Source organism: Nomascus leucogenys, chromosome 12 (genome assembly GCF_006542625.1).
Source record: "Nomascus leucogenys isolate Asia chromosome 12, Asia_NLE_v1, whole genome shotgun sequence".
Taxonomy (NCBI): Eukaryota; Metazoa; Chordata; class Mammalia; order Primates; family Hylobatidae; genus Nomascus; species Nomascus leucogenys.
In genome coordinates this window covers 63,787,346-63,809,625 of record NC_044392.1, presented here as the reverse complement: position 1 = coordinate 63,809,625, position 22,280 = coordinate 63,787,346, and the positions used below count along the sequence as shown (strand labels likewise).

At 36.9% G+C, this 22,280-nt stretch overlaps 1 pseudogene; it reads left to right on the top strand.

Annotated features, from left to right (window-relative positions):
* The first annotated feature begins 2,323 nt into the window (after positions 1–2,323).
* On the top strand, positions 2,324–2,436 carry LOC115837818 (annotated as a pseudogene).
* Positions 2,437–22,280: the final 19,844 nt, after the last annotated feature.

The following is a 22,280-nucleotide window of genomic DNA, read 5'->3' as shown; positions in this document are numbered from 1 at the left end:
AGATGGCAACAATTCTTTAGGTTATTATACCCTATGGATAAGTAAAATGAATAACAGCAATGATATAAGGAACAGAAGGGAGAGATCAGAAATATCTTCCAATGCCAACACTATTTGTGAAGCAGTAAGTATAGTGTTACTTGAAAGTGGTCTCAGAGTAGTTGTAAATGTGTATTGCAAACACTAGGACAATTACTAAACTAATTTTTGGAAAAGAAGTATAACTGATAAGCTGAGAGAGGAGAGAAAATGAAATTATATAAAATGTTCAATTAAGATCGGAGATGGCAGCAAAAGAAAGGAAGATTTAAAAAGAGTCCAATAATAGAAAACAGTTACAAATTTGGTAGATATTTGTCCAACTATATCAATAATCACTTCAAGTGGAAATGGTTTAAATACAGCAATTAAAAGACAGAAACATCAGAGTGGATTTTTTATAAAAAAAAACACCCATCTATAAGTTGTCTATAAGAAATCTTTTGAACATAAAGATGCATATAGATTAAAAGGAAAGGAATGGAGGCAGGGCAGGGGGAGGAAAGAATTAGTGTTTAACGGATATAGAGTTTCAAGTTTGCAAGATGAAAAAATTCTAGAGATTAATCGCACAATGATGTAAATAGGCTTAACTCTACTGAACTGTACACTTAAAACTGGCTACAATGGTAAATTTAATGTTATGTGTTTTTTTGCTCCAACAAAAAAGTAAAACAATGGAGAAATCTATAACATGCTAACACTAATTAAAAGAAAGTAGGAGTAGCTATATTAATTTCAGACAAAGCAGACTTCAGAACTAGAAAAATTAGCCCTGATAAAGAAGTCAATTAATCAAGAAGACATAAAATAATAAATATTTATGTGCCTAATAACAGAGCTCTAAAATGCATGAAGCAGAAATAAAAGTGCAGAAAGAAATTGACAAATCCACAATTATTGTCAGTGATTTCATACTGCTAAGTAATTGATAAACCCCATAAACAGAAAATAAAGATATAGAAGACATGAACAACACTATCAACCAACTTGACCTGACATTTATAGAATATCCTATCCAACAGAAGAAAATACATTCCTTTCAAGTGTATACACTAAATATTTACCAATATTTACCATATTCTACATCATGAAACAAGTCTCAAAAAATTTAAAACGATTAAAATAATCCAGAGCATATTCTCTAACCACAATGGAATTTAAATAGATACCAATAAAAAAACGAAAAAGATCCAAATATTTGGAAACTAAGAAACCTCCTTTTAAGTAACCCATCAGCCAAACAATAAATTGCGAGGAAAATCGGAAAATATTTTGACCGAAAAAAAAAAAGAAAACACAACATATTAAAATTTCTCCTTGAAAAAACAGGTAAAGCAGGGCTTACAGGATAATTTGTAGCATTAAAATCTTATATTAGAAAAATAGAAAAATTTAAAATCGGTGACTAAGCTTCCTCTTTAAGAAACTAGAAAAATAAAACCAAACCCAAAGTGAAAGGAAGTAAGTAGTAAAGAGTGGAAATCAATGAAATAGAAAACAGGAAAATAATGGAGAAAACCAATGAAATCAAACCTCCTTCTTTAAAAATAAAAATGATAACCTTATAGACAGGCTGATCAGGAGAGAGACAGAACAAATTACCAATGTCACCTTGAATGAGAGAAGGGCCATAACTATAGATCTCACCAACATTAAAAGGAGACCAAACAAATATAAAAATTTTATGTCAATAAATATAACTTTAAATAAGATAGAAATGGGAAAATGAAATCATATAAAATTAAAATTGGAGAAGGCAGAAGATTAATGGAAGATTTAAAAAGAGTGCAAGAATAGGAAACAGTTACAAATTTGGTGGATATTTATCCAACTGTACCATTAATCACTTTAAATGTGAATGGCTTAAACTCCTTTGAAGACACAAACTGTCAAAACTCACTAAAAAAGAAATAGCCTGAATAGCCCTGTATCTATTAAAGAAATTTGGGTTTGCAGTTTTAAATTTTCCCATAAAGAAAACTCTAGGTCTAAACAACTTTACTGAAGAATTCTACCAAAATGAAGAAATATGTAATATTTATTCTACATAAACTCTTCCACAAAATAAAATTTGAGGGAGCACCCTGAATTCATTCTATTACTTAAGCATTATCTTGATCCCAAAACCAGGTGGTTATTCTAAGAAAACTAACCTGCAAACTAATTTCCACCATGAACATAGAAGCAAAAATCCTTAACAAAATTTAAGCAAATTGAATCCAGCAATATATAAAAAAGCTAATACATCATGACCAAGTGGAGTTTATCTCCAGAATGCAAGATCAGTTTAACATTAAAAAAAATGTATCAAAGCGTGATGATTTTGTTTTCACACTCATGTGTGAGATGTGCCTCCCTTGAACTTTGTTACATTGGCACTTTACCCATTTGACATGGGGGGAAGAAAGAAAATGAAAAAAAAAATCAGCGTAGTGGTCATACTAACATTCTAAAAGGAAAATCATATGATAATCTCAATAGTTACACAAAAATCATTTGCCAAAATTCAAAACACACATTCATGATAAAAACTCTCAGTGAACTTAGAAGGGAACTTTCTCAACTTGGTAAAGGTCATGCATGGGAAACCTACAGCTAGCATAATAATAAATAATGAAAAGCTAAGTTTTTTATCCTAAGATCAGAAGCAAAGAAAAGATGTTTTCTCTCCCTATTCCTAGTCAACAGAGTACTGGACATACTAGCCACGTGCAATTCGGCTAAAGAAATAAATAGCACCCAGACTGGAAAAGAAGAAATAGAGCTATTCTAAAACTAACTTTCTCCAATTTCATTAGCCATGATACTTGGGTACAAACTTAAGTAGGATGAGGCTCAGGGACTCAACCTCTCTCTATTCTTGGTTCTGAGCTGCCTTCCACCAGGCAAAAGGAGTCATTCATATGGCATACAAGAAGAGCCTGTGAGGTGTGGTGCCACAGCCTCGCAGTGATAACACTGGAGCATTTGCCTGACCTTGCCCTCTGCACACACTGCTTTCAGGAACACTTCAGAGTTGTCAATGTCTGGCACAGACAGCCAGGGACTCAAAAACCTAGGTACCTGTCACGTCTTGCTCAATCTTTCCATTACCAGAACTGTCATATGCCACATAACAATGTTTTGGTCAATGACAGACCATGTGAAATGGTCCCATAAGATTAAAATGGAGCTGAAAACTATTCACAATAGCAAAGAGTTGGAACCAACCCAAATGTCCAATAACAATAGACTGGATTAAGAAAATGTGGCACATATACACCATGGAATACTATGCAGCCATAAAAAATGATGAGTTCATGTCCTTTGTAGGGACATGGATGAAACTGGAAACCATCATTCTCAGTAAACTATCACAAGGACAAAAAACCAAACACCGCATGTTCTCACTCATAGGTGGGAATTGAAAAATGAGAACTCATGGACACAGGAAGGGGAACATCACACTCCGGGGACTGTTGTGGGGTGGGGGGAGGGGGGAGGGACAGCATTAGGAGATATACCTAATGCTAAATGACGAGTTAATGGGTGCAGGAAATCAACATGGCACATGGATACATATGTAACAAACCTGCACATTGTGCACATGTACCCTAAAACCTAAAGTATAATAATAAAAAATAAAAAATAAAAAAAATAAAATAAAATAAAATAAAATAAAATGGAGCTGAAAAATTTCTATCTTCTAGTGATGTCATCACCCTGATAATGTTGTAGCATGATTACTTTATTTTTTTCATAAATTTGGTGTAGCCTAAGTGGATAGTGTTTATAATGTCTACAGTAGTGTACAGTACTGTCCTAGGCCTTCATGTTCACACACCACTCACTCACTGATCCACCCAGAGCAACTTCCAGTCCTCAAGCTCTATTCATGGTAAGTGCCCTATACAAGTATACCATTTTTTGTCTTTTATATCATATTTTACTGTACATTTTCTATGTTTAGATGCACATACACTTACCACTGTGTTACAATTGCCTACAGTATTCAGTACAGTAACATGTGGTAGAGGTTTGTAGTCCAGGAGCAGAAGGCTCTGCCATATAGCCTAGGTGTCTAGTAGGCTCTACCATCTAGGTTGTGCAAGTGCACTCCATAACGTTCGCACAGTGGTGAAATTGCCTAACAATGCATTTCGCAGAATGGATCTCCATTGTTACATGGTGCATGACTGTATTGTGATTACCCCACAGAGGCAGAATGAGCCATCCCTCCTCACCCAGAATTTGCTTCCAGATGTCAAGATTGATGATGCCATACACCCACATGCCAAGAGGGTAAAAATGTTTATTCTTCATATAATGAGATTCTCTGGGAAAAGCAGGATAGACTTCCAAGTAGGGTCAAAAATGGTTTTTAGAGAGAGTAGCCAGGGACAACTGAGTTGGAGTTTTATGGTGATTATGAAGTGGGGCTGGGGTGAGGGCCTGGGCTTGCATGGTTTAAACTTCCCACTGATACGAAAGCAAAAAGCAACCTGGCTCTCTTATAAGCCTCCCCAGATGAGAAAGTAGAAAGAGAAAAGGGATTGGTGGGCCCAGGAAGCTGTCAGCAGTCAAACACCACAAATGGAGTCAGATTCTTTATTACACCAAAACTGTCAGTAATTCCTTTAAAGAGCTGCCTCCCAACTCTCTACCCTCAGTATGATGAGCATCCCCCCAAGCTCTCACTCCAGAAACACCTGTCTTGGGAACAGCAGGCCATGGGGGTGGGAGTATCACTCCCACACAAGGAACAGCCATAAGGTGACAGAACCTAATGAGCTTGCAGGGAATATTTAAATTGCTAAACAACATAGTATATTTACTACCGCATTTATCCCTAAGAATTTGCAGTAAAAATCAAACTGATGCCATTATGTGGTCCTCTGGTGGCATGTACTTGGAAGCTCTCCTTTTATAGCCAAAATTGATTTGAGGTTGTGTATACTTCTGTCTTTCAAACAGCAATTGAAAATCTGAATGGTGGGGAATTAAGCAGAGAAAAAGGGAGGAGCTTAAAGCAAGGGCAGGAAAGAATCTGTTCAGCTACCCCTGAGATATGGTTATGACAGCCTCATCTGTCTCTGCTGTCCTATTACAGGGACTATCAGCAGCATAGTGTGAAAGAAAGCACCTCAGCTTTGAAGCCAACTGACAAATTTCAACTCTGGCTCAGTCACTTAATAGTGACCTTAAGAAATTTATTTTCTTATAACCTTGTTTGTATCATCTATAAATTAGGGATAGCAACACCTACAACAATAAGATTTTTATAAGGAATAGATTATAAAGTTTGTGTAAGTTTCCAGTATAATGTATGCCACATATATAATAGGTACTCAGCAAATGTTAGTGCGTTTCTACCACCGTACTCATCCTTAGGACAACCACCAATAACAAAGAATTGTGGGTTTTAAGAAACATCCATGTTTCTTATCTCTCCATTATTCTATCCACGGTGCATACATTGCTCTCCAAAATTACCAAAAAAAGATCATCTTGTCTGCACTCTAAAACCTCCAGGAACTCACCACCTCCTCAGCACATTCCATCTTCCAGACATTCTCACAGAAAGCTCTCTCTTAAACCAAACTGAAATCTGGCTTGCCATGGCACAGAATCTTCCAAAGAGCTGTTAATAGAAAAGTATTCTGGAAGATGCTAGCAGTTCAGTAGAAAATAAAGGAAGCCCTTGATTTCAATTCCTGACCATATTTCAGACCAGAAATCTTGAAAAACCACCAACGTACAAAGAACCCAAGAAGGCAGTGTGAAATATTTTCAGATATGTTTTTTGTTTGTTTGCTTTGCTTTGCTTTGTTTTGTTTTGTTTTCTTGGAGACAAGCTCTCACTCTGTTGCCTAGGCTGCCATCATAGCTCACTGTAACCAAACTCCTGGGCTCATGCTATCCTCCCATCTCAGCCTCCTGAGTAGCTGGGACTAGATGAATGCCACCATGCTCAGCTTATTTTAATGTTTTTTTGTTTGTTTGTTTTTGTTTTGTTTGTTTGTTTTCAGAAATGAGGTCTCACTGTCTCCAACTCCTGAACTCAAGCAATCCTCCCCACTTGGCCTCTCAAAATGCTGACATTACAGGTGTAAGCCACCATGCCCAGCCTCAAATATGTTTTTAAATGAATAATGCATAGCAGAGGTGACATGACGATAAGGAAAGTCCTCAAAAATCAAAAAGACATAAAACACCAACCCAGAGAGGTGTGAGTGCTGAGCAGCCAGTTGCCCTGAGGACACCTGCTTATCACTGGCAAACTGAAGTTTCCTTTTTCAATCAGCATTTTCCAGGAGAAAAGGAAAAAAAAAAAAGGCCCTGGGCTTATAAAAGGTAAGAAGTTAATCTAAGGCCCCTGCATAAATTGGAGACCCTTTAAACCTCAGTGAAAGGCTGGGCAAGGTGGCTCACGCCTGTAATCCCAACACTTTGGGAGGCTGAGGCAGGTGGATTAAGAATAAAAAACTTACCAACATTAGATTTTGACAAATTAAGATCACATGTTATAATTTTAAAGGTAACAACTCAAATAATAGAAATAGAATGCGTAACATCTAAACTAGTGGAGGATAAAAATGCAAAGATTTTAAAAACCCAATCCAAAAGAAAATAAAAAAGAAGATAAAAGGAAAAACAGAATATTGGAGAGAACAGAAAGCACAAAACAAGTGGTAAATTTGGAATGAAATATATTTGTAATAACATTAAGCATAAATAAACTATATTGTTCAGTTAAAAGAGAAATATAAAGACAGACTAGATGAAGAAACAAAATCTAACTAAATATGAGGACACTGAAAGATGGAAAGAAAAGGTCGGGCGCAGTGGCTCATGCCTGTAATCCCAGCACTTTGGGAGGCCAAGATAGGTGGATTACCTGAGGTTGGGAGTTTGAGACCAGCCTGACCAACATGGAGAAATCCCGTCTCTACTAAAAATACAAAATTAGCCGGGCATGGTGGCCAATGACTGTAATCCCAGCTACTCAGGAGGCTGAGGCAGGAGAATTGCTTGAACATGGGAGGCAGAGGTTGTAGTGAGCCGAGATCGCACCATAGCACTCCAGACTGAGCAACAAGAGTGAAACTCTGTCTCAAGAAGGAAAGGAAGGGAAGGGAAGGGAGAAAGAGAGAAAGAGAGAAAGAAAGAAAGAAAAGAAAGAAAGAAAGAAAAGAAAGAGAGAAAGAAAGAGAAAGAAAGAAAGAAAGAAAAAAAGAAAGAAAGAAGAAAGAAAAGAAAGAAGAAAGAAAGAAAGAAAGAAGAAAGAAAGAAAGAAAGAAAGAAAGAAAGAAAGAAAGAAAGAAAGAAAGAAAAAATGGTGAAAAAGATACATTTTGCTAATACCAACCATAGTAAACCTGGTAGATTTCTGCTTCCAACCAAGATGGAGTAACAGGAACTGGATTTACCCTCGTGCCAGAAACAACCAAAAAACCAACAAACTATATGAGAAAAAAAAAAAGCCAAAACCCTGCACATCAGGTAACAAAGGACAATGATCCCTGAGAGATAGAAAACAAATAAGATGAAACTTACACCTGCCCAAGCTTACTGCACTGAGAGAGATGCCAGGGCATGGCACAGGGAGAGGACACCAAGGCAGAACCCAAAGGACTTCAGGTGAGAAGATAAAGCTGAGAGTCCAGATAGATCAAAGCACATCTAGTAGGCTAGAGTGCTAGAGAAGAGAGAACTGCACAGAGAAAGAACCCCAGAAATCTGCAGGTGTCCCTTTAGCATTCAAGATTATTGATCATCATAATGCATGTGAGGACACAACACAAAGCCAGGAAAAGAATCACCTGAAAGGACCAGAAGTGACAGTGCGCAGCAATCACAAACAGCTAAGAATAATGACTCTTCCAACAGCCAGACTGGAAAGCCTCAGGACTCACAGGGTATTGAGCATATTGCACAGAAAGGTCCTGCCTTAATAATGGGGACTAGCTAGCCCTACACTGAGCACCACTCTGTTCCCACCTGACAAATCATACAAGCAAAGTCCTGAAAGGATCAGTTTCCAAGTGATTTAAATGCATCTTAGAGCAAAGCTCAAGAATACTGGAAATAATTCAAAAATAACCAGCATCAAATAAGGTAAAGCATACAATGTATGGCATCCAATTAAAAATTACCACCATACAAAGAAGCAGGAAAATATGACCCATACTGAGGAGAAAAATCGATAAGCCAAAGCTGATCCAAAACTGATACACATGTTAGAATTAGCAAACAAGAATGTTAAAATAGCTATTGTCACTGGTTTCATATGTTCAAAAAGTTAAGTGGAGACATAAAAGACATTAAAAGATTCCAAATGAACTTCTAGAGATGAAAACTGCAACATATGAGATGAAAATACACTGGATGAGTTTAACAGCAGATTAGCATAAAATAAGAAAAAAATAGTGAACTTGAAGACATAACAATAGAAACTATCAAAAACAAAAAGCAGTGTGCAAAAAAATCAAAGACAGGCTGGGCCCAGTGGCTGATGTCTGTAATCCTGGCAATTTGGGAGGCCGAGGTGGGAGGATCACTTGAGGTCAGGAGTTCGAGACCAGCCTGGCCAACACAGTGAAACCCTGCCTCTACTAAAAATACAAAAATTAGCCCGGAGCGGTGGCAGGCACCTGTAATCCCAGCTACTCGGGAGGCTGAGGCAGGAGAATCACTTGAACCCAGGAAGCAGAGGTTGCAGTGAGCTGAGTTCGCACCACCTCACTCCAGCCAGGGTGACAGATATGCTGCCTCAAAAAAAAAAAAATCAAAGAGAATTTTAAAATATATTGATTGTGGTGATGATTTCATGGGTGTATATATAATATCAAAATCTATCAAATTATATACTTTAAATATGTACAGTTTATTGCATGCCAGTTATACCTCAAGAAATCTGTTTTCAGAAAAAGTTGTGCAGCTATATTAATATCCATCAATAAATTTTAATATATAAAGTAAAATGAAAATTAAAGAGGCACACTTAATAATGATCATTTCAATTTACCAGAAACATATAACACTAAATTTGTGTGTATATAATAACACGACCTCAAAATACAGAAAGCAAATTTTGACAGAACTACAGAAGACAAATCATTATGGAAAATCTTAATGTTTCTCTTTCCATAACTGATAGAACAAATAAATCCAGTGAAGCTATAAAATATTTTAATAATTTGATTAACAAACTTGACTTAACAGTCATATGTAGAACACTGTATTCTACAACTATATAATAAAGATTCTTTTCAAGCACACATAGAAGAATTATAAAAAATATAAGAACATGTACTTGGCTGTTAATCAGGTTTCAACAATTTCAAAGGATGGAAATCATACAGACTGTGTTTTCCGATTACAATGCAATTAAGCTAAATATGACTAACAAACATTAAAAATATTTACCATATTTAGAAATTAAGCAACATACTTCTAAATAGCCTGAAGATTAAAAAATTATAATGAAAACTTAGAAAATATTATAGTCTTCATGATAGTAAAAATACCATATATCAAAATTTATAAGATGTAGCTAAGCAATATTTATAAAAAGTTTAGAAAACAAGAAAGGCTGAAAATTATTAACTAAATATCTATCATGAGAAGTTTTATAAAAGCCTTTTATAAAAGCATTAACCCAAAAAATGGAAAAGAAAAATAATAATAAAAGTAAGAGCAGGAATCAATAAAATAGAATACAAACATAAAATAGAATAGTCAAAGCCAAAAGCCGCTTATTTGAGAAAAACAAGTTAATAAACCTTTAAACAACAAAAGAGAGAGATAGAAAAAAGGCACAAATAAACGTTAAAAGTGAAAATGGAGACTTCATTGCAAATCTTACAGATATTAAAAAGGTATTATAAATAACCTTATTCCAGTAAATTTGGAAATTTAGATATAATGGATAAATTTCTAAAACAATAAAATTTAGCAAACTGAACTTAAAATAGAATATACAAATAGTCCTATAACCATTAAGTAAACTGAATTTGTAGTCCTCAATTTTCCCAAAGAAAACTCCAGTTTCAAATAATTTCACTGGTAAATTCAATAAAATATTCAAGGAAGAAAAAATTTTATCTTTTTTTACACATATATTTTTTAGAGAATAAAAAGAGAGGACATAGTCCCCAACACATCATATGAGGTACCTTGATATCCATACCAAAACCCAAAAAGGCAAATATTATTTTAAAAAGTCATAGGCCAATCTTAGTATGAACATAGATGCAAAACTCCTAAACAAATATTGGTAAACTGAATCTAACAATTCATGGGCAAGTCTTGCTTTGCACAGTTCAGAAACGCAGATATTTCAGTTACTAAAGTTTACATAATACCAGTCCTCAAATATAGTAATTGCTAATAATTACATAAATACAAAATTCACTGTAGGTCTTCAGTCCACAAATCACTATGTAAATAACAGATTGCAGTATGATTGGTGACTAATCATATAACTGCCTTCAAAATCTGTTGGTGATTGGTCACTGCACATTTGTTATTCAGGTCACACACAGACAGCAAAGCATGTAGTTGTGTTGCCTTTTTGTCTCTCAGTGATAAGCTCATGTGACATAAAAATGGATAGTTTTAAAAGGGAATAGGCCAACAAAGATGAAACAGCAGCAAAGAAATGAAAAGTGATAATACTGAAAGTGAAATTCAAAGAGAATGCAAATAAAGTTGTGAAAGAAATAGATGGTCATAGGAATGTTGACACTGCCTCCTTCGAGAAACTATACATAGACAATCAGAGAAACTTAGTGAAGACAAACTTACTGACATAAACAAGGAAGGTGGTTGTGATGAAAAGGATGAAGAGGTCCCAGAGAAAGTGACACTAGTGACAAATTTCACATTAAAAAAGCTCTCAGAGATATTTCACAAAATTGAAAGCATAAGAAACAAAATGTTGGAAGTTAGCCCAAACCTAAAAAGGCATATGACAATTGTCCAAGGCATATAAAAGATGCTTGCTGCAAAAATTATATAACCATAAGACAGCAAGCACTGTTCAAACTACTCTTTGATCAGCTTTTTTGAAAAGAAATAAAACATTTTAATGCTCAATGTTTCTGTGTTTTATAATGTCCTCAATAAGCATCACTTTTACTATTTTTTCATTTCTCTATATAACAAACAGACAGTTTTTAATGTTTTGAAAAAATTTTTAAAGATCACAGAAAAATTGTAATTTTTTCTACGGATTAAGATTGCTTTGCACGGTTTCAGCTTGCATAATCACTTTTACAATTGTGTACCACCACACAAAGTGAGAACTGTTTATATACATATATATTTGTAACAGTCATGACCAAGTTATATGTGTTTCGGGAATGCAAGACTAATTTAACGTTAGAAAACCCATCAGTTAATTCACTATAGTAACAAAATAATAAAAAAAGGGATCATCACAGAGATTTCAGAAAAGTCTTCGAGAAATTGTAACTCCAATTTAAGATAAAAACTCATAGCTAACTAAGAATAGAAAGGAATTACCATAATTTGATAAAGAATAAAAAAACTAAACAAATAGGAAGCACAAAATCCATAGTAAAAATAAATCCAAATGTATAATTCATCACACTAAATGTAAATGGAATAAACAAAAATTGCGAGACCCAGTGTATTTTAAAATGCCCTTTAAGACAAACTTCACCTGTTCTCATTTACTTGTGGGAGCTAAAAATTAAAATAATTGAATTCATGGTGATAGAAAGTAGAATGATGGTTACCTAAGGCTGGGAAGAGTAGTGCGGGGGTGAGGTAGGGAGTGGGGATGGTTAATGGGTACAAAAAAAAAAGAACTAACGAATAAGACCTAATATTTGAAAGCATAATAGAATGACTGTAGTCAATAATAATGTAATCGTACACTTAAAAATAACTAAAAGAGTATAATTGGATTGTTTCTAATACAAAAGCTAAATGCTTGAGGTGATGGATACCCCATTTACCCTGATGTGATCATTATATATTGTATGCTTGTGTCAAAATACCCCATATACCCTATAAATATATACACCTACTACATACCACAAAAATTGTAAAAGTTGTTAAATGCAGTCATATTACTTTGAATAAACAAATAACTAGAACATAAGAACATAGAACAATGGGGTAAAGAAAGTTACTATATAATAATAGAAGATCTCATTCACCAGGAATGTGTAACAAATCTAACCTCATACATACTTAAAACATAACTCAAAATATGCAAAACAAACATCAAAAGAACTCTTAAGAAGAAATGTTCTACTCTTCCACCTTCTCCATGTTGGGAGCTCCAGGTGACTTCCTCACAGCCTCTGTTTCCCTGTGATCTGCACGTCCTTGAGGACGCATAGCTAAGATACCAGGACATCCTGGAAGCTAGGAAATGACCTACAAGAAGCCTAGTTGAGAACATCTGGGAGGAGGTTACAAGATGGCCGAATAGGAACAGCTCCAGTCTGCAGCTCCCAACATGAGTGACGCAAAAGATGGGTGATTTCTGCATTTACAACTGAGGTGCTGGGTTCATCTCACTGGGGCTTGTCAGACAGTGGGTGCAGCCCATGGAGCAGGGCGGGGCATCGCCTCACCCAGGAAGTGCAAGGGGTCAGGGAATTCCCTTTCCTAGCAAAGGGAAGCAGTGACAGACTGTACCTGGAAAATCGGGACACTCCCACCCTAATACTGCCCTTTTCCAATGGCTTTAGCAAATGGCACACCGAGAAATTATATCCCATGCCTGACTTGGAGGGTCCCACACCCATGGAGCCTCTCTCACTGCTAGCACAGCACTCTGAGATTGAACTGCAAAGTGACAGCGAGCCTGGGGTAGGGGCGTCTGCCATTGCAGAGGCTTGAGTAGGTAAAGAAAATGGCTGGGAAGCTTGAACTGGGTGGACCCACCGCAGCTCAAGGAGGCCTGTCTCTGTAGACTCCACCTCTGGGGACACAGCATAGCTGAACAAAAGGCGGCAGAAACTTCTGCAGACTTAAACGTCCTGTATGACAGCTTTGAAGAGAGTAGTGGTTCTCCCAGCATGGAGTTTGAGATCTGAGAACAGACAGACTGCCTCTCAAGTGGGTCCCTGACCACCGAGTAGCCTAACTGGGAGACACCTCCCAGTAGGGGCAGACTGACACCTCATACAGCCAGGTGCCCCTCTGAGACAAAGCTTCCAAAGGAAGGATCAGGCAGCAACATTTGCCATTCTGCAATATTTGCTGTTCTGCAGCCTCTGATGCTGATACCCAGGCAAACAGGATCTGGAGTGGACCTCCAGCAAACTCCAACAGACCTGCAGCTGAGGGTCCTGACTGTTAGAAGGAAACTAACAGACAGAAAGGACATCCACACCAAAACCCCATCTGTACGTCACCATCATCAAAGACCAGAGGTAGATAAAACCACAAAGGTGGGGAGAAACCAGAGCAGAAAAGCTGAAAATTCTATAAATCAGAGCGCCTCTTCTCCTCCAAAGGAACGCAACTCCTTGCCAGCAACAGAACAAAGCTGGACGGAGAATGACTTTGACGAGTTCAGAGAAGAAGGCTTCAGACGATCAGTAATAATAAACTTCTCCGGGCTAAAGGATGACGTTCGAACCCATCGCAAAGAAGCTAAAAACCTTGACAAAAGATTACATGAATGGCTAACTAGAATAAATAATGTAGAGAAGACCTTAAATGACCTGATGGAGCTGAAAACCATGGCACAAGAACTACATGACACATGCACGAGCTTCAGTAGCCGATTTGATCAAGTGGAAGAGAGGGTATCAGTAATTGAACATCAAATGAATGAAATGAAGCGAGAAGAGAAATTTAGAGAAAAAAGAGTAAAAAGAAATGAACAAAGCCTCCAAGAAATATGGGCCTATATGAAAAGACCAAATCTACATCTGATTGGTGTACCTGAAAGTGACAGGGAGAATGGAACCAAGTTGGAAAACCACTCTTCAGGATATTATCCAGGAGAACTTCCCCAAACTAGCGAGGCAGGCCAACATTCAAATAGAGGAAATACAGAGAATGCCACAAAGATACTCCTTGAGAAGGGCAACTCCAAGACACATAATTGTCAGATTCACCAAAGTTGAAATGAGGGAAAAAATGTTAAGGGCAGCCAGAGAGAAATGTCGGGTTACCCACAAAGGGAAGCCCATCAGACTAACAGCAGATCTCTTGGCAGAAACTCTACAAGCCAGAAGAGAGTGGGGGCCAATATTCAACATTCTTAAAGAAAAGAATTTTCAACCCAGAATGTCATATCCAGACAAACTAAGCTTCATAAGTGAAGGAGAAATAAAATCCTTTACAGACAAGCAAATGCTGAGAGATTTTGTCACCACCAGGCCTGCCCTAAAAGAGCTCCTGAAGGAAGCACTAAACATGGAAAGGAACACAGTACCAGCCACTGCAAAAACATGCCAAATTGTAAAGACCATCAATGCTAGGAAGAAACTGCATCAACTAATGAGCAAAATAACCAGCTAACATCATAATGACAAGATCAAATTGACACATAACAATATTAACCTTAAATATAAATGGGCTAAATACTCCAATTAAAAGACACAAATTGACAAATTGGATAAGGAGTCAAGACCTATCAGTGTGCTGTATTCAGGAGACCCATCTCACATGTAGAGACACACATAGGCTCAAAATAAAGGGATGGAGGAAGATCTACCAAGCAAATGGAAAACAAAAAAAAGCAGGGGTTGCAATCCTAGTCTCTGATAAAACAGGCGTTAAACCAACAAAGATCAAAAGAGACAAAGAAGGCCATTACATAATGGTAAAGGGATCAATTCAACAAGAAGTGCTAACTATCCTAAATATATATGCACCCAATACAGGAGCACCCATATTCATAAACCAAGTCCTTAGAGACCTACAAAGAGACTTAGACTCCCACACAATAATAATGGGAGATTTTAACACCCCACTGTCAACATTAGACAGATCAACGACACAGAAAGTAAACAAGGATCTCCAGGAATTGAACTCAGCTCTGCACCAAGCAGACCTAATAGACATCTACAGAACTCTCCACCCCAAATCAACAGAATATACATTCTTCCCAGCACCACATTGCACTTATTCCAAAATTGACCACATAGTTGGAAGTAAAGCACTCCTCAGCAAATGTAAAAGAACAGAAATTGTAACAAACTGTCTCTCAGACCACAGTGCAATCAAACTAGAACTCAAGATTAAGAAACTCACTCGAAATGGCTCAACTACATGGAAACTGAACAACCTGCTCCTGAATGACTACTGGGTACATAACAAAATGAAGGCAGAAATAAAGATTTCTTTGAAACCAATGAGAACAAAGACACAACATACCAGAATCTCTGGGACACATTTAAAGCAGTGTGTAGAGGGAAATTTGTAGCACTAAATGCCCACAAGAGAAAGCAGGAAAGATTTAAAATTGACACCCTAACATCACAATTAAAAGAACTAGAGAAGCAAGAGCAAAGACATTCAAAAGCTAGCAGAAGGCAAGAAATAACTAAGATCAGAGCAGAACTGAAGGAGATAGAGACACAAAAAACCCTTCAAAAAAATCAATGAATCCAGGAGCTGGCTTTTTGAAAAGATCAACAAAATTGATAGACCTCTAGCAAGACTAATAAAGAAGAAAAGAGAGAAGAATCAAATAGATGAAATAAAAAATGATAAAGGGGATATCACCACCGATCCCACAGAAATACAAACTACCATCAGAGAATACTATAAACAGTTCTACACACATAAACTAGAAAATCTAGAAGGAATGGATAAATTCCTGGACACATACACCCTCCCAAGACTAAACCAGGAAGGAGTTGAATTCCTGAATAGACCAATAACAGGTTCTGAAATTGAGGCAATTAATAGCCTACCAACCAAAAAAAAGTCCATGACCAGACAGATTCACAGCTGAATTCTACCAGAGTCACAAACAGGAGCCGGTACCATTCCTTCCAAAAATATTCCAATCAATAGAAAAAGAAGGAATCCTCCCTAATTCATTTTATGAGGCCAACATCATCCTGATACCAAAGCCTGGCAGAGACACGACAAAAAAAGAGAATTTCAGATCAATATCCCTGATGAACATCGATGCAAAAATCTTCAGTAAAATACATCAAACTGAATCCAGCAGCACAGAAAAACTTATCCACCACGATCAAGTGGGCTTCATCCCTGGGATGCAAGGCTGGCTCAACATATGCAAATCAATAAACGTAAGCCAGCATATAAACAGAACCAAAGACAAAAACCACATGATTATCTCAATAGATGCAGAAAAGGCCTTCAACAAAATTCAACGGCCCTTCATGCTAAAAACTCTCAATAAACTAGGTATTGATGGAACATATCTCAAAATAATAAGAGCTATTTATGACAAACCCAGAGCCAATATCACACTGAATGGGCAAAACCTGGAAGCATTCCCTTTGAAAATTGGCACAAGACAGGGATGCCCTCTCTCACCACTCCTATTCAACATAGTGTTGGAAGTTCTGGCCAGGGCAATCAGGCAAGAGAAAGAAATAAAGGGTATTCAATTAGGAAAAGAGGAAGTCAAATTGTCTCTGTTTGCAGATGACATGATTGCATATTTAGAAAACCCCATCGTCTCAGCCCAAAATCTCCTTAAGCTGATAAGCAACTTCAGCAAAGTCTCAGGAGAGAAAATAAATATGCAAAAATAACAAGCATTCCTATACACCAATAACAGACAAACAGAGAGCCAAATCATGAGTGAACTCCCATTCACAATTGCTTCAAAAAGAATAAAATACCTAGGAATCCAACTTACAAGGGATGTGAAGGAACTCTTCAAGGAGAACTACAAACCACTGCTCAATGAAATAAAAGAGGACACAAACAAATGGAAGAACATTCCATGCTCATGGATAGGAAGAATCAATATTGTGGAAATGGCCATACTGCCCAAGGTAATTTGTAGATTCAATGCCATCCCCATTGAGCTACCAATGACTCTTCACAGAACTGGAAAAAACTACTTTAAAGTTCATATGGAACCACAAAAGACCCCGCATTGCCAAGACAATCCTAAACCAAAATAATAAAGCTGGAGGCATCATGCTACCTGACTTCAAACTATACTACAATGCTACAGTAACCAAAACAGCATGGTACTGGTACCAAAACAGAGATATAGACCAATGAAACAGAATACAGCCCTCAGAAATAATACCACACATCTACAACCATCTGATCTTTGACAAACCTGACAAAAACAAGAAATGGGGAAAGGATTCCCTATTTAATAAATGGTGGTGGGAAAACTGGCTAGTCATATGTAGAAAGCTGAAACTGGAACCCTTCCTTACACCTTATACAAAAATTAATTCAAGATGGATTAAAGACTTAAATGTTAGACCTAAAACCATAAAAACCCTAGAAGAAAACCTAGGCAATACCATTCAGGACATAGGCATGGGCAAGGACTTCATGTCTAAAACACCAAAAGCAATGCAACAAAAGCCAAAATTGACAAATGGGATCTAATTAAACTAAAGAGCTTCTGCACAGCAAAAGAAACTACCATCAGAGTGAACAGGCAACCTACAGAATGGGACAAAATTTTTACAATCTACCCATCTGACAAAGGGCAAATATCGAGAATCTACAAAGAACTTAAACAAATTTACAAGAAAAATCAAACAACCCCATCAAAAAATGGGCAAAGGATATGAACAGACACTTCTCAAAAGCAGACATTTATGCAGCCAACAGACACATGAAAAAATGCTCATCATCACTGGCCATCAGAGAAAAGCAAATCAAAACCACAATGAGATACCATCTCACACCAGTTAGAATGGCAATCACTAAAAAGTCAGGAAACACCAGGTGGAGAAATAGGAACACTTTTACACTGTTGGTGGGACTGTAAACTAGTTCAACCATTGTGGAAGACAGTATAGCAATTCCTCAAGGATCTAGAACTAGAAATACCATTTCACCCAGCCATCCCATTACTGAGAGTATACCCAAAGGATTATAAATCATGCTGCTATAAAGACACATGGACACATATGTTTATTGTGGCACTATTCACAATAACAAAGACTTGGAACCAACCCAAATGTCCATCAATGATAGACTGGATTAAGAAAATGTGCCACATATACACCATGGAATACTATGTAGCCATAAAAAATGATGAGTTCATGTCCTTTGTAGGGACACGGATGAAGCTGGAAACTATCATTCTGAGCAAACTATAGCAAGGACAGAAAACCAAACACTGCATGTTCTCACTCATAGGTGGGAATTGAACAATGAGAACACTTGGACACAGGGTGGGGAACATCACACACCAGGGCCTGTTGTGGGGTGAGGGGAGGGGAGAGGGATAGCATTAGGAAATATACCTAATGTAAATGACAAGTTAATGGTGCAGCACACCAGCATGGCACACGTATACATAGGTAACAAACCTGCATGCACATGTACCCTAGAACTTAAAGTATAGTAATAATAAAGAAGAAGAAATGTTCACTACCATAATGAAAGATTTTAACACCTGTTTTTCAATAACTAATAAACAGCCCAAAAATCAGCAAACAACATAACTTACAAGCTTAATCTAATAAATAGCTACAGAATATTGACTCAACATTGGACTATGTACATTCTTTTAATATATTCATGAAACACTGATAGAAATGTATCATGTACATGACCATAAAGCAAGCCTCAAAACTTTCAGAAAATTGGTATGTACAGAGTATGCTCTAGGTACAATACAATTAAGTTATAAATCAATGCAAAGAGATAAGTTTTTAAATCTCCAAATAAATTTTCAAACCTAAATATGATCAAGCCTCTCTACCTGTCTACCAATTCCCCAGAAATACAGGAACAAAGAAATATGTCAAATTACACCACGAGGATTCAATAATCAAAGCTCAGGCTGTGCTAAACTCTGTAGGATAAACAACTCAGCTTCTTAAACATATAAATGTATAAAATTTGGAGGCGAGGAAAGGGGAAATGGAACTCCTTGAACTCCTTTCTCTCTTTCTCTCTATAGATATATATATAGAGAGAGACTTTTCAGCTAGTAGCAATGTATGGATTCCATTTGGATCCTGATCCATACAAACTGTTGAAAGGGTGAGAAGACATTAAGAGAAAGTTAAATATTCAAGTGTTTACTGAATATTGATGATATTGAGGAATTATTATGGGAATTGCTTCAAAATAAAGGGCAAGGTCTAGAGAGGGGCATAAAAGTGAAACAAGATTGTCTATGAATTGATCATTGCTGACTGGCTGATAAACATGGAAGTTCATTAAATATTCTATTTTGTGTATTTTAAATTTTCAATAATAAATGATTAAAAGAAACTAACGAATTTAGAATGAGAATGAACATTACAGGCCAATCTCCCTCATGGCTATGCGTGCCAGTTATTTACCCCGTTACCCATCCTTGGCAGCTCAGACCTATCCTTTAATACTGTGTTCTATACTGCCAAGACTGGAAACTGCAAAATACATTCCTCAGCTTCCATTGCCAGTGGACTTTCTTTTAGATTCTGCTAATGGGAATTTAAAGTCACGGTTGGAAGATCCGAGGTGGACAAAGAGGGAAGTTTTCTGCTTTTGGCTCCAACAGTGTGGCAGTTGCTGGTCGTTGCTGTAGTAACAGTCAAGATAGAGATTCCGAACTCCAGAAGCTTGGCCTAAGGCAATATCTTGTCTGTGGTTCCAACCCAGGTCAACATTTGATGGGTCCAGAACTGACTGAGATAGTTCCTCCAACAGCAAAATGGCAGATGCTGTTAATAGGTTCCAATCCAGGACATTAGCAGCTTCTAATCTTTAGGTGTTACCCTTTCCTCCTCTTGACTCCTCCAGCACCTTTCCTTCTCCTTTCTGATTCTGCAGCCCTTCCAAAAAAAATATATCCAATTCCCTTTATTAAGTTCCCTTTATTCAAAATACCTAGAGTGGTTTCTGTATTCCTGAGTAAAGCCTGACTGATATCAGTACTTGGTGTCAGGAGTGCTTGCGGAAAGAGAACCTCATAAATGGAATCCTGGGGTTGGGTTGCTGACCCATTTGAATAAGAGTGCAGTGATCATCTCATTACATGTGGGAAATGAGATATTGTAAATTTGTGCCTTGTGGTACCATTATAATTTCTCAAATCATCACTTGTGAATGTCTGGAATGTAGTGCCTATTAAAGACCAGGCTTTGGAAGGCCAAGTGGCTAGGGGTACTTGACTGTCATGACAGTGACAGTGACTGTAAAGACTGAGTTAGGCTAGCTATTTCTGATGAAACTGGAGAGCTTACACAAAGAAAATGACAGATTCAAAGACGTAAACTTTCAGCATAAGGCAAGGTCAGAGAACTAGAGAGTACGCTGAAGCACTAAAACTATCTCTTAATTCTTGTAGCCATAAAGCAGATATGGCTGAAAATAAGATTCCAAATGTGATTGTACATGTTGCAGAATTAGATTATAAGTTTAATTTATAGCTTCATCAATTCTCCTATGTGAAAATTAGGACATGGGAGGATTAGGAACCTGCAACTTTGAATGGAGATATTTTGTGGACTAGAAGGAATCTAAAATGAAATCCCCCAAATCCCCCGAGCTTCCCTTACCAACAGGAATAGCTACTTCTTCTTCTTCCAGGGAAACTAGCCAACCTTTGCTATAATAACCTCTCCTGAGACAGTTGTCTTTCAAAGGATTCCTGTACTCCTCAAGCTCATGTCAACATACACCTATTGTTTCCAGATTCATAACTATAACCAGATCCCAGGAAAGTCTCATGCAAGAGGACATAGGCTATACACACCAAAAGAATTGCGTGTTTCTGCTCATTTTTATTATTAGAAACCCAGAAAATATGTATTTATGTTTAGGAGTAGATTCCAAGGAGGATAGAAATAGCCTTGGATAAGGCAGAATTGATCAATATAGGGAATATATTAATCAATATATGGGAATCTGTATTTAATGCATTGGCTTTAGTAGTCAACAGTTTGCTTGATTGACTAAAATTTGGACTCAACACTGGTCTACAATAAGTGAAATTGAGATGCCAAAATTCTCTGGCATAAAACAGAGAGAGAGAATTAAGTTGGAACTCTGGGAGCAGCAGCATTCAATAGTATTCCCTTTACAAGTATATCCATTTCACGACTTTTATTCAGCTTAACACTTAAAGTCCTGGCCAGAGCAATTAGGCAAGAGAAAGAAATAAAGAGCATCCAAATTGGAAAGGAAGAAGTCAAATTAGCCTTGTTCACATATGACACAATCTTATACCTAGATAAACCTAAAGACTCCACCAAAAAACTGTTAGAACTGATAAAACAAATTCAGTAAAGTTGCAGGATATAAAGTCAACATAAATAAATCGGTAGCATTTATATATACCAATAGTGAACAATTTGAAAAAGATATCAAGAAAACCATCACATTTGAAATAGCTACCAAAAAAAAAAATTCTAGAAATCAATCTAACCAAAGAAGTGAATGATCTATAGAAGGAAAACTATAAAACTCTGATGAAAGAAACTGAAGAGGAGACAAAAAAAATCAAAAGATTTTCCATGTTCAGGGATTAGAAGAATTAATATTGCTAAAATGACAAATATTACAATTTACAAATTATAAAGCAATTTGTAAAGCAATTTACAAATTGTATGCAATCTCTATCAAAACACCAGTGACATTCTTCACAGAAACAGAAAAAAACATTCTAAAATTTATATGGAACCACAAAATACCTTGAATAGCCAAAGAAATCCTGAGCAAAAAGAAGAAAGCTGGAGGCATCACACTACCTGACTCCAAAATTTATGACAAAGCTATGGTAATCAAAACATCATATAATGGTACTGGCCTGAAAACAGACACATAGACCAATGGAACAGAATAGAGAACACAGATGTAAATCCATGCACCTACAGCCTACCCATCTTCAACAACGGTGCTAAGAACATACAATGAGAAAATGACAGTCTTTTCAAAAAATGGTGTCAGAAAAACTGGATATCCATCTGCAGAAGAATAAAACTAGACCCCTACCCCTCACCACACACAAAAATCAAATCAAAGTGAATTAAAGACTTAAATCTAAGGCCTAAAACTAAGAAACTACTGGAAGAAAACACTGGGGAAGCACTCCAGGACTTTGGTCAGGACAAAGATTTTTTTATGTCAGACAGCAATAGCAT